This window comes from Phoca vitulina, unplaced genomic scaffold (genome assembly GCF_004348235.1).
Source record: "Phoca vitulina isolate PV1807 unplaced genomic scaffold, GSC_HSeal_1.0 scaffold5, whole genome shotgun sequence".
Lineage (NCBI taxonomy): Eukaryota > Metazoa > Chordata > Mammalia > Carnivora > Phocidae > Phoca > Phoca vitulina.
In genome coordinates, this window is record NW_022589708.1 from 61645874 (window position 1) to 61660091 (window position 14218).

At 42.1% G+C, this 14218-nt stretch overlaps 1 protein-coding gene and 1 non-coding gene across 2 annotated transcripts in view; one reads left to right on the forward strand and one right to left on the reverse strand.

Moving 5' to 3' along the window:
- The window catches only part of FOXO1 (forkhead box O1), a 93937-nt gene that overhangs the window by 59933 nt on the left and 19786 nt on the right, over positions 1-14218 (forward strand). The window lies entirely within an intron of this gene.
- Positions 4607-4713, reverse strand: LOC116631869. Its single transcript, XR_004299307.1, has one exon. It is a non-coding gene; the product is annotated as a U6 spliceosomal RNA (small nuclear RNA).

Sequence of the window (14218 nt, forward strand, 5' to 3'; positions counted from 1 at the left end):
TCTTCAGACAGACTGAGGCTAACTTGAGGGAAGACAGGGAAGGATTAGTGAGTGATGAGATGGCATTGGGGACAGTGAAGAGAACGGTTGTACGTATTGCAGACTTTCTTTCCTGAATACCTTAGTGCTTGATGATTACACAGAAATCAAGAATTATGTTGTGTTTAAAAAGTGGGTGTGACTTACATGTGTTGCTGGCTTGGAATGTAAGCCGGCTGAGAACAGAGCCTAGCAGGGATTGTATTTAGCACCATGCGAATTGGGATTGGTTGGCTCAGTTGGAGAAGGTGGCCCTGACCGTAACAGTGATAATCCTGCCCTTGAACCCCACTGGGCCAACCACTGAGCTGCTAAAGAGCTCAAAGTACATGATCTTACTGGAACCTTAGGTGGCTATTGTCCTCATTTTATAGTGGAGGAAACAGAAAGGTTAAGTAATTTACCTAAGGTCGTATAACTAGTAACTGGCACACATTTGAGTAAAGATTTCTAAAGAAAGCCACATTGCTTCCTAAGGCTAGGTTTTAAAATTTTATTCCTCAAATATGGGTTAGCCCACAAAGACTTTAAGGTAGTCTTCAGAAGGCTTACGTTTTCACTAAGGCACATGAGACCATGGATAGAAATGGTAATACTACTACTAATTTTGTACCTGGATTAGAACAACCCAGCTCCATTGTCTTGGCCCAGGCTTTCCAGTGGGCTGTCAGAATGAAAGCCTCAGTACTCCTGGAAAACAACGCAGTGCGCATTTGAGAGCAAATGGGCGTTAATTTTCTTTTCGGTAAGGAAAGATGAGCTTTCGTGCAAATGAACACTGGGTCCATTTGGCCCCTCAGGAGGAATTAAATCAGATTCCATAACTATCAACCTTTATTGTCCTTTGTTGTATGAAAAAACACATAGACTATGCTATTCCTCACTGAGCCCAGAGTAAATTCTGTTGTATTAGATAATCACAATGCTTTTATACTTAATTGGACTTAAACTCCTTCCTCCCCTCCCCCCCCCAAAATTATGTTCATATTTCTACAGAGCCTGTCAATCACCAGAAGGAGAAGAACTCAAATGTCACTGTATTGTAGCTAGCAGACCAAGTTGTGAAATAAACATACCTTGAAATGTGACTTTCATATCTCGTGTTTTTTATGGCCTTGATACTTAAAGTGTGGTTCATGGGTGGGGTTGATGGCATCAGCATCACCAGGGAGCTTGTTAGAATCTCAGTCTTGGTCCCAGGCATACTGAATCAGAATCTGCCTTTTGACAAGATCCTAGGTGATTCCTGTGCATTTCAAGTATGAGAAGCACTGGTTTTTATGGTACTCAACCCCCTCCAAGTTAATAGTTAGGCTTATTGAATGGAAGTTTTTTTCTTCTCTACAAAGCTCATTTCAAGTATAAAATTTTATATTTTAGAGCCAGGCCCTAAGGAATAGAAAGTCAGGTTTGGCTGTTTAGCATCAAGGGGCATCTTGCCATTTCTAGCAAAGTGTGAATTATTTATTAAACTTTTTAATCCGTCTCAGTTTTTCTATACTGTCTTTATATTCCGTTTGTAATGCAAAGCTAGTGGGGTGTTCCTTTATTTGGGGGAGAGGAGTTAATCTTGGCCTCTTGAGAGTATACGAATCTCAACCAAGTTACAAACATAATATCTCATGTCGATCGCACTGAAGAGAGAAGCCCATTAACCATTCGTCACAGCCAGGTGGCTCCTCCTGAGCTGCACACCTTTTCTCCTGCCTCCCTCTTGTGCTCTTCCTTAGAGGGGAGTGTGAGGCGAGAAGAAAGCTGCTCTATCTCTTCATTTATTGTCTCTGCATCCTGCCCTCTCAGCAGGTGACCTGGGCCTGACTCCTGTCACTTGCTGGCTTTGTGACCATGGCCTCTGTTTCCTCACCCCCAAAATGAAGGTGTTGGGATTCCTACACTCTGGAGAGCCTCATTTTTACCCTCTCCAGCCAGCTCTTCATGACCCGCGGCCACTTCTGCCCGAGCTTCTGCCACCTCTTCTTTCTTCTCTTTTCTTCCTTCTCCACCCCTGCTGCCCTGCCTTCTGCTAGGCTCTTTCTGCTCTCACACACAAACTCCAGAATAGCCTAGAAGTGATCAGTGTGTGGTTTTTGTGCACTGTCAAGGAGGAGGGAGATTCCATGTTCAAGGACTGAGAGTTGAACTTGTGAATTTATTTGAATTCATATTAAGTCTCCACTTGATTATACAGTTCTCTTGGAAGTGCTTCAAGTAGAAGCACCCTTTATGAAATAATACCTCTCCCCCTCCTATTTTTAGGGAGGAGGCTAAGTTTTTTAAATTCAGAAAAAGTAGCAAATCTTGGATCATTTTAGTATTAACTGTGGGTTGTTGTCAAGCCAGCCATTGTGTAAGGGGACCTCATTAAGCAGTGCTCTATAATGGTGACAGGGCGGCTTAAAATGTCTAAGTAAATGTAAATGATCTCAGAGCCAGTAGTTGAGTTTCACTTGAAAGCCAATGAAACATCTAATTAAGGAGTAAAGAAGGATGTCAGAAGGATCCAAAGGCCTGAATTTTTGTTATGTTGCGGTAGATTTTACTGGAAGCCAGAGGATTCTTTATATAATAAATTTTGGGGGAAAAAAAGCAAATAACAAAAAACTAAAATTTCCCTTTTCTTGTGGTATAAATAGAACCAGCTCATAGGTCAGAATGTCCAGTAGTTTGTATATACTTACTACCAGGGTTCAAATTTGAACTTGAAATATTTTTTAAGATGGGGGGAAGGGCAGGGGGAGAGAGAGAAAGAGAGAATCTTAAGCAGGCTCCATGCCCAGCGCAGAGCCAGCCCCATGGGGCTCGATCCAAGGACCCTGAACAATGACCTGAGCTGAAAGCAAGAGTTGGATGCTTAACCGACTGAGCCACCCAGATGCCTCAAACTTAAAATATTTTTAAGCACACTCTGCGGTGGTAAAAGCTTTTCTTTACAACATGTATAATTATCTTGCTAAGCTTTTTTTAACATTACATAAGGAGAAAACAGTAACATCTTGGAATGATTGTAAAGTGGCACTTAAGACCCTGGAAGTGAACTGTTTTCTAATTACTGTATTATATGTGTGACTCGAGATTCCGTACTCCTCCTTCATCTTCAGTCTTAGATTTTAAATAGTCTTATTCAAAATGCTTCCTTCTATTCTTGAGGCATAGTTGGTACTTTAGCAGTGTTCAGTTTTATATACGTAATTGTTGTGTAGGCTGTGAAATTATTGCTTAATTAGATAGGTACTATCATAAGCTATGTACCTTTTAATTATGTTTAATAATGGGAGACCCAGAAATGCCCCCTATATACTCCTTTAATATTTCATGGCAGGACAGTAGGGGTGCACCATCACTGTAAAGTAAGAAAAGGGACGGGAAAATGGGAATTGGGGTTACTGAAACTGGCAACGAGAGAGTAACTTGTAGATTCTTTCTGGTGATGGAAAGTTTGGTTTCCTGACTCTGCTAAGTCCTGCAGAAGGACAAACAAGGGTAAGACGTAGTGTTGGTCCTTCAGGAGCTCACATCCAAGGCAGAGCTCAGCTGATGTTACAGTTCTAGTCGTTGAATTGGAGCTATTCAGAAAATGTCCCTGAGGCATGTAGAAACCTAGGCATCCTTCTGTCAGCCTTTCTTCTGCCTTGCATTCACTGCTGTTCAAAAAGCGAACGTTCTTTGTTCTGGATCTTTGAAATATGGATTGATCTGTTGCTTTTCAGAATTTAAGATAACTCCCTGAAAGCTACTGTAGGCCTGATTCACTAAGCAAATTGCGGACAGGAAGCAACTTTCTCTGTATCCTGAGTTTTGATAGTTCCCCCTACCCCCCCACGGAGGACCAGGTACACAGGTTCTCAAATTAATTTGTCTGGTGTTGAGTCATCTGAGAGCGGTTGGAGGAGGAGGTGAGAGTAGCATGAGGTTTAAATGAGATGGGCATTGCACATTATGATGTCCCCAGCTTGGAAGAGTAATATGTACATGGTGTTATTGGATGAAGATGTCAGTCTGCGAGCATTCAGCAAGCCTAATCATTTATTTCATTTAATCTACTTGCAAAGTGTTAACTTATTTATTGACCTATAGCAACCAAGAATTTTGAGTCGTCTTCGCTATAGTTTTAAGTTATGTGCATTCCCCAGGAGATACCCAACCAGCAGGTTGTGGGGACAGTATGAGGAGTAAGAGAGATTGAGTAACACCGGCCATACCACAGTGGTACGCACGGCCTCTTGGGTTTTGTTTTGTTTTTTAGTGTTGCTAGCCCTGTTTTTTTTTGTTTTTTGTTTTTTTAATTTTTTAAAATATGACCATTTATGTGCAGTGCCAGAACTGTGAAAATAAACTATGGTGAATAAAAATCGTAATAGAAGCTGCCATTGTTGGAGGACCAGAAGACCTCACCATTTCAGGTGTCTGAATAATGCTGGATCAACTGGAAAAGAACACAAGGAAACGTTCAGGAGTGATAGAAGTGTCCTCTTCTTGATTGGGCTGGTGGTCCACGGGTTATGCAATTGCCAAACTCAACCGTCTCTTAATATCTGTGCATTTAATTTACTATAAATTGTACCTTCTCCCAAATAGGGAACACTTCATGAATTTGTGTTTTATCCTTGCACAGGGGTCATGCTAATCTTCTCTGTATCGTTCCAATATTAGTATATGTACTGCTGAAACAAGTAGAGTATAACCTCTCTTGTTACTTGAAATTTTAAAGTTTTTTTCCCCGTAGAAGACTTAAACAATACAATGATTGGAAAGATGATGCAGCCACTCTTCGAAATATCTGTAATGATTTTGACTTAAGGTAAAATATGCATTGAAGGGGGCACCTGGGTGGCTCAGTCACTTAGGCATCTGCCTTCGGCTCGGGTCATGATCCCAGAGTACTGGGATCGAGCCTTGCGTCTGATTCTGCTCTGCGGGGAGCCTGCTTCTCCCTCTCCCTCTGCTTGCCGCTCCCCCTGCTCGCTCTCTTTCTCTCTCTGTCAAATAAATAAATAAAATTTTTTAAAAAAAATGTGCTTTGGAACCTCTTATCAAAAGTAGAATTTCACAAAAGTCATTGAAGGAAAAGGCCTTTATTATCAGATGTCTTCATTCTGAGATTCACCAGGGCAAGATTCATGTTTTTGTAGAAAACTCCTGTTTCTTTTGGAGCTCTCAAAGAAGTAAAAAGTAACACATCCAGGATGAAAAGTATTTTAAATTTAGTGTCATATACGAATTCCTACATCAGTGACCATGTCAAGAATATGCAGAGACTTTTCTCGCCATATCTCCTTTTTATTCATGGAGTCACCGTGTACTTATTAACACATAGACCTGGGGGCTGGAGACCCAGCAGTACAAAACACTCGCAAAATTCATACCCATGTGGAGTTTACAATCCCAACAGGAGAGATAGATAATGATTAGCTAAGTATAATGTGAAGTATATTATGGTGATAAGTGTTTTGGAAAAAGTTAAGCAAGTGGGGCACCTGGGTGGCTCAATTGGTTATGCGTCTGACTCTTGATCTCAGCTCTCATACCTTAATCTTAGGGTTGTGAGTTCAAGCCCCATGGTGGGCTTCATGGTGGGTGTGGCGCCTACTAAAAAAAAAGTTAAGCAAGGAAAGCGGGGTGGGGGGGGCAACCCTGAATTTGAGGTTGGCCTTAATTGGGGTACATTTATTCAGATACCTGAAATGGTGAGGTCTTCTTTTGAATCTTGAACCGCATACATACATTCCTTCAACACAAATAAATACTTTTTTTTTTTTAAAGATTTTATTTATTTATTTGACAGAGAGATAAACAGCGAGAGAGGGAACACAAGCAGGGGCAGTGGGAGAGGGAGAAGCAGGCTCCTGCTGAGCAGGGAGCCCGATGTGGGGCTCGATCCCAGGATCCTGGGATCATGACCTGAGCTGAAGGCAGACGCCTAACGACTGAGCCACCTAGGCGCCTCATAAATACATGTTTTTAAAGATACATTTATTTGAGAGAGAGCGAGTGAGAGAACGGTGGGGAAGGGCAGAGAGGGAGAGAGTGTCTTTTTTTTTTTTAAGGTTTTATGTATTTGAGAGAGTGAGAGAGCGCATGAGCTGGGGAGAAACAGTTGGAGAGGGAGAGGCAGACTCCCCACTGAGCAGGGAGCCTAATGCGGGGCTCGATCCCATGACCCTGAGATCATGACCTGAGCCAAAACCAAGAGTCAGATGCGTAACCGACTGTGCCACTCAGGTACCCTATCACAAATGAATATTAAGAAAAAACATAGTGCATCAGCTCTTGACTACGTTATGTCATTCTGTTAGGATCCTGCACCCTAATGAAGTCTTTGAGCCCAAAGATAAGAAGAGTAGCTGCTATTGAGTTGGATGGCTTTGTACTTAAGGAAATCCTAATTTCACTTGCTTAAAAGGCTTCAATGAAATGGGATATTTTTGCCATCAATTGCTGAATAACAACATATTCTGAAACTTAGCAGATTAAAATAACATACAACCATTATTTCAGTTTCTGTGCGGTCAGGAATCTGGGGCCTAGGTTAGCTGAGTGCCTGGAGGAGAGGAGATGACATAGGGCCTGAATATCAAGAGATTCTTAGGGCATCTTAGAGGCTGTCCACTCTGTGGTGTCGCTCAGTAGTGACTCTGTATCTCTTCAGGTTGGCCTTGAGAGCTACAATTCTTCTTGCCCCCTAAGGAAGAAGAAACTATTTCCTGACTTTTTCATCCAGTTTTCCAATCAAATACAGCACGCGTCACAGGAAATAAGGGTTGGCAAAAATAACAAAACAGTAAAATTACAAAGGGACTGGCCTTTAATGGTTTTATACTTTCTCTGTTCATGGGCCCCATTGGGTGCTTCCTCTGTCAGCTTTCACTCTGCTTTCTTTCCTTCCCGGCACCTGGTTGGCCTGCTGGGTAAGGACAGCACTGGGATTCCTCTTCTGGGCCTTGGGCTGCCTTGCACACTAACCTACTAGTCCCTCCCTCCATTCCTGGTTGTCTCTGGAGCTTCGGTTGCTCAGAATTGCCCAGTTTGGCTGAAGCTCCTTGCCACTGATGGTTTCTTCCTTTTGTGGGGCTTGCCTTGTCCATGAGCTGCTGTCTGTCTGGACCATGTCTGGGCCTAGTTCTGGTGCTATGTGTCTGGAAGGAGGGAGCCACTAGGAAATAATCTTAAGTCATTGCCATCCTTCAGCAGCAAAGTGCCATCCTTCAGCAGCAAAGTACCATCTTGCCCTCTTCCAAAGTGTGCATTCCCTCTTGGATTTGTCAGGGCTCCGCCTTCCTCCTTACTTGTTGGCAGAAGGGCCTTTTTATTTTGAAGGGCCTCTTTATTTCTCAGTTGATTTGCAGAGTAGAAACGATGGACTTCTGGTGAACTTCTTGCCTTTTCAGCTCGAGACTGCTAGTCCTCTTGGCCTCCACTCATCCTACATCCATCAGTCATGCTGCATACCTCCAGAGGTCTTGCAGAACGTATGTATTGTTTTTTGCAATACCTACCACCTTAAAAATCAGAAAGGGATAAAAGGAAGAGGACCGTAGATATTAGGTAGAAGAGGATTTTGCTGGCCAGTATATAAAATGGAATGGTAAATGAAAAATTGTCATTTGCCTCGTGAAATGTTTAGTTAAATTAAGTCCACTCCCCTCCCCAAGCAATTTGATTTTCTTGAAAAAGGCTGCACAGAAGGCATCAGTACAGCTCCTGGTATGTTACTTAAACTGAAATGGCATTTCAGTGTCTCTCTACTTCCCCACCGTGCTTCTACTCCCAGCAAGTCTGAGCCATCCTGGCAAGTTTTGGACTTGGAGACTGCTGGGTGACCTATACTGTGGAGATGAAAAGCTAACCTTTATCTGTTGCATTTTCTCGATTTTTGCTGGTGTTTGGTTCGTCTTTAGACTCGTTCTGGGTCCGAGTTGACATATTTCAGTTCTTGCTGGGCTACCACTGGGAATAGTTAGTATCTGTCCTGCAGAGTATTAGAGTATTCTTAGGTCCCTCCCTCTGTTTCCTCAGACTGGGTGGAATTACTAAAGTGGGGTCCTTTTTTTTTTTTTTTTAGACTGACAGACTTTTAAAGGAGTTGAAGGGTCTTTGGAGGCCATCCATTTACTTGAGGGAAACTGAGTAGCAGAGAGGTTAAGGCTATGCCCGAGGTCACCAGGCTGGTTAGTGACACCAGGCAGAGCAGGATTTCTTGGCTACCTGCTCATTGTCTTCCCCTACACATGATGCTTCTTCCCATCTGCATCACCTTGAAAGCACGCTGAAGGCAATCTCTGTTTTCATTCTGCACCCTTGACAGATGAACACTTCTCTAAAACTTTAGTTTAACTCTGGAAGGAGTGGGCCTTTGGATAATGGGCATTTTGGAAAGAAAGCTATTTTAGGAACGGTAACTGCCAGGAGTCATTACGTAAGAAGGGACCCAAGAGTCTCAGCAAGGAGAGGATTTCCCTGTTTGTGGCATTTAAGTCATGGTATAAATTCCTCTCCTGGTGTTCTGTTTGCATCATTTGGCTTAGATGTTGTTAGATGTTACTAGCCTAATCCAATTCCTTGTTTTATGAAAATAGGTTTTTTGTTTATCTAAGTGGGCTTCTCTTTGTCATTGTGCTGGAATAGTCATTCTTGGACCGAAATGATGGCTTTTGAATCTCTCTGTTATGTTTTCAGGCATGCCTTAGGGGTTGAAAGATAATACTGTTGTTATTGGGAGGAGTTGGGTAAGGGCCACAAACACTCCGGAGAGATGGGAGAGAGGTTGCCATAGGACAAAATTGCAGACTTCTGCTAAAACTTCTTGATTGGAAATTATGGCCAAAAAGTAAGACTTCCGTAGCTCTTCAAATTCCTAGTACTTAGGTCTTCACATTGCTGTTTCCAAGCACCCCTCAAACATCTGCTGCTTCGGGCCTTGTGCAGTCCTGCTCTAGTGACCAGCCCCAGAAGTCTGACATCTCTTCCTGTCTCGACTCATGCCAGTTCCGAACAGCTGAGCTCCCGGCACACGGGAACAATGGGGCTCCTGAAGGCTCTCCTGCTGTTGACATCCAGAAGCACATTCCTCTTCTGAACTTCCAGACAGAGTTACCAGGCTGACTTTGAAATGTGCTCTCACACGAATACATTCAAAGGATTCTGTTAATCTATTCTGATTTATTTAGGAGGCAGCAATGTTCATTATTTGACTTATGTTAGTGGTTAATTAACCAAACTAGAACATGTTTCCTTTTTACAAATTGAATGCTGAGAGAGTAACAAAGACCAAATATTTTACAACACAGATCCTTGAATTTGCTCTGAAACACTATATTTTATTTTTCAGCAACTTCCGGTTTTAGTGACAATTAAATACTATTTCTGTTATTAGCAAGTTTCAAATTTTAAGTAAATTGAAATGGAAATGAAAGTTGTTTCTAAAAATAATGCTGTGTTTATGTGGTTTTTTGTCTTTCTCTTTTTTTCTTTTTAAAATTCCATGTCATTGGTGGGGAAGGCCTTGATTGGGGAGAAAATGTAAATTTCATGCCAGTCTCTTTGTTTAGAATTGATGAGAATTGGATTGAACTGTTTATGAGAATAGACAGAAGTATGAGGTTTCTTTTAGTGTTGAACACTCTTGCAGTCATTGCTTGATGATCTACCTTGACTGTCCTGTGGACACATCAGTGGCACTTCTGAGTCACTGTCTTCTTGTTGACTCTGTTTATGTTGACTGTTTATGTTTATTCTACCAAGGAAGCTTCCATAGGTACGCATTGTGAATTCTCTAGAGACAATTTGGTTGAAGACCACCCGATCAGGCTGGTACCTTCTACCAGCGTGGTTTAGGAGATTAGGTGGATAAAGGGGAAATCATCATAATTGTTTCCCAACCCCTTTTTAGTGGGGGTCTTCTTAGGGTGATTTGTTGGCTTGGGAGTAAATCCCCCCGCCCTGCCCCCCGCCCCGCGACCCTAATCTTACACACTCATCCAAATAGAAGGATGAAGATATATTTCAAAGCTGAATGTTGGGGTGTGTGTTTGGGGGGAATCTGAACTTTGGGATTCTGTGAGCCATTTGGCGATTGTGGAGGGTTTAACACCCTCGTTTTAATTAGCTAACTCAGTGGAAGGTGAAAGGTTGGCAGGGAATTTAGTTTCACTTGTGACATCACTTGGCTTATTCAGATGCAGGTGAATCAGGAGTGGTAATGAAAGAGCTCTGTTCTCCAGATTCACCTGACCCTGCTAAGAAGTGTAGTTCAGGGAATTATAGCCAGAGCCTGTCTAGGAACACACTGATCAGTTGGAGAGGAAAGGCGGGGCGTCAGCCTACCTTAATCTTCCTTTCTCAGTTTCTTTAGGGTTAAATTAACATTTATTTAAATGTGGGATTCTGTTTGCCTGAACCCCTAAATTTCTGTTAAATGAATTTAATCTGTGAGATTATAGGCTTTCTGTGTACCATAGGAGATGTAGGGATATGGAGCATAAATGCAGTGTTCTGTACTCTGCATTATATAATTTGAAGGTAGTTTAGAAAGCACTGTTATATCCTGAAACAGTTTGTACCTTGATTCTCTTTTTTTATGGAAGAACCTATGGTCTGCACCGAGGCAGAGACCCATTTCCATTTCCAAACCCCTACCATTTTCAGAGGCAGGGAAAGGATACTGTGCATGCCTAAGCCAGCACCTTAAATTGCGAGAGTTTCATACTTAATGTCTCCTTAAGTGAAGACTTTTGTTGAATTTGCCTTTCTAGACCATGTGGTAGAAATTGCAAAGGAACAGGGTAACAACAGCACATCTCAGTGGGCAGTTGGTAAGAATAGACGTGGAAGTGCCCTCTCCTTTGTTGAAAGGCGGCTGTTTTCTTTAAGCACTTGAAGGAGGTTTGGTTTTCATCCAGTGAGCTGGGCTGTAGGTGTTGACTGACAGCCTTCGGGAACATCCTAGTAACTATTATGGTTGGTGCCAGTTTCTCCCTCAATTCTTGCGTTTGTCTTTTAACAAAAATGACTTTTTATTTGACCAAGGTACCCAACCCTGGAGAGAAGATGAAACTTGGATAAATCTTTATTTTTATTTTTATTTTTTGTATTTGAAGGGGAAGATTAAATAACTGTCTACCTGGATTTTACCATCACTTTTGTGTCCTGCCTCTTTTGGATCATTTACCATCCAGTGCTGTTGATGCTTGGGGAGCTTCTCCCGCTGGTCTCCTCTCTCCTTTTCTTCTGTGTTTTGAGCCTTTCCCAGGCAGAGGAGGTCAGGCAGGTACACGTGCCTTTTGGAAGGAGGTGGTGGGAAAATATGGAATAATGAGCCCTTCTGACTTTGGATTCAGCAGTTTAGCATTGGTGCAGTAGGTGGAGTTATTCTTGGAGCCCCAGTTTGAAGATTGCTGTGCAGAAACCCATCTGTGCCGCTGGTTGCCAACATTTCTGGTACAAATATTGTCATTTGCTCTTGAGGCAATCTGCTATTTCAGTCCTAGATGCAGTTTTGTAATATGCTGGGCAAAATAGTGGAGAAAAAATATCTTAAGTGGTGGTATAATCTTCAGTTTAAAAACACTTTAGCAATGTTTCCAGTAGAGGATTGTTCAGCGTGTCTCCTTTCCTCCTTCCCTTGGCTGTAAACATAATCCAAATTTCATTTTTTTCTTGCTCGTCTGAGCCATGGTTTCCTTGTGCTGCACCCACCCAAAGGAAAGATGGAGGGATAGATGAAAGGCTTAAGTAATAGTACTTTAAAATTGCACACTGTGAAGGTTTAACATGCCCTGTTCCTTCTGTTGATAAGAACATAACTTGCTTGGAAGTTACTTCGTTAAAAACTCCCAACATGATACTACACAACCCTTTCCCATTGCTCATCCTTCCTTGTTCCAGGTGGAAAGAAGCACATCGGCCTTGTGGGCTACTGAGAAGAAGACCCCTCTGTTACCTGTGCAGAGTGGGAGCTCCCTCAAGGTTATGGGACATTTCCAGAAACCCTAGCATAGCTGTACTACCATTTGACTGGGCTTTGTCAGTAAGCCTTCCCTAGAGTGGGAAAGCATGTCCTCTCGGAAGTAGTATGTTTTTTTCTGTTTCTGTGGCTTTCTCAATTTTTTCCCCAGCCTGATGCAAAATAAGAAATCCGCTTTATAGTATGACTCAGTGTACATATGTGCACACACGTGATACAAGAGTTTTACAGATTAGTATTATACTTGCCCTTTTGTGTGAGATATGCTCTATTTTACTAATTTTTAAAGAATGCTCAAAATGCTCAGTCCTCAAAATTGATTTTGCTGCTTTATGGATTACAATCCAGAGTTTTTGGCCTGGGGGCTTTCCCACATTTATTCTTGTAAGACCTTCATGTCCTGGCAACAGCGGTGGAGTTGGGGGAGAAGAGGTGGATGCATCCATATATGGAAGACTAGCCCGCAAGCATGAAGCAAGGAGGAGGGAGTTCATGATTCACTTGGATGCTCATGGAAGGGATTTGGGGCTGAATTAAGAAACTAGTGTGTCCCGGGTGTTATGCACAAACAGTGAATCATGGCACACTGCATCAGAAACTAATGCTGTAATGGATGGGGATTAACGTAAAAATAAAAAATTAAAAAAAAAAAAGAAAGTAGTGCCCCTTTGGATTGGTCTCAAACATGGAACTAGTTAAAATTATGTACTAAATGGAAGACCCCAGAAGATGTTTGATGTGATTTGAGCCCTGATGTGACGGACTAGCCAGGATAGTTTTATACTTATCTGGACCTCCTTGTCATTTAGATTTTGCATTCAACCCTTGAAAACTGTCAGTGGGTTTAGATCCAGTGGATGGGGTTTCATGCTCCTTTTCTTCTGCATTAACCTAAGTCAGGTGCATCTGACCTATGCTCAGTTGTCTGCAGAATCTTTGATCCCATGAAAGTACATTCCACTCTTCATTTCCTCAGAGCAAATGTGAAGTCCACCTTCACCCCGGAGTCAGATGGGTTGTTGTCAGTGTAAAGGAATTTTAGGTGTTACCAGTGTTTGATAAGAAATCATTACCCTTTCTCTGTGAAGCAAGAGCTGTTGAAGCAGGGGTGGTCAGGCTGCAGTCGGGTTCCTCCCACCTAGTCCCTGACTGGCCTGTTGGTATCTGGAGCAATGATCTGGTAAAGACTCCATTGTGAAGTTGGCCGTGTGTGTGTGTGTCCAAGGGAAATATTAAAGGGGAAAGCGGGGGAGGAAAATTCCAGGAAGTTGAAAGGTGAGGTTGACACGTCCTCATTCACTAACGATGCTTCTGTTTTTCTTTCTGAAAAACAATGATGATTTAAAAATTGATCTTAGAATGAACTGGCATATAATTATATTTTTAAACATCTTTTCTTAAGCATTTATTAAATAACATCATACTCATAAATAGCCTTTTATTATTTGGTGTTAATGACCCAAAGTACCACTAACACTGCATTTCTCAAACTCGCCTATCATAGGAGATACTTGTTAAGAATATTCTGGGATTTCATCCTCTTGCTGTTGAATCAGAATCTATATGAAATAACACAGTTGAGTTATTTTCTTAGAATATCAGAACTGAAAGGAATGTTGGTCATTAAGCTAGTCCAGTTGTTTCCAAACCTGGTGAGTATTTTAATACAGGTCCCTGGTCCCGTTCCATCATACCTGCTGCATCCCAGCCCCTGAGCCAAGGGCTTTAAGTGTTTCTGTTTTCAACACACTTTCTGGAAGATTCTGATCATTGGTTTGGAGTGATAACTACTCATCTGTTCAGACTCCTTCAGGAAAGGAAAATTGACTTAATGTGCTTGGTTATTGGGCTAGATAACAGAACAAAGAATCCTCTTCTGCTTATCTACTGATTTATTCAAATAATATTTACATCTCAGGTACTGACTAGGTAGGTGAGTGTGGGCAGTTTCGAGATGAGTGAGCAGGGTCCCTGCCCTTGAGAGTGGATTGTTACTCAGCCTTTCTCAAGGGATGAGTTTGGGGGTGGCATTAGAATCATTTGGGGGAGGCTTTTCAAGCCCCAGCAATCACATGGGTGTGTGCCTGTGTGGTGGGGCCAAGAAAGTATGGGGGCCAGCTCTCCTTCCCTTGCTGGATGCTGGCCATCCTCCATTTGTCTTTATCTTACAACTTTGTGCACTATTTTAAACATCTAGGAAAACACAGAGGCTAACATAAT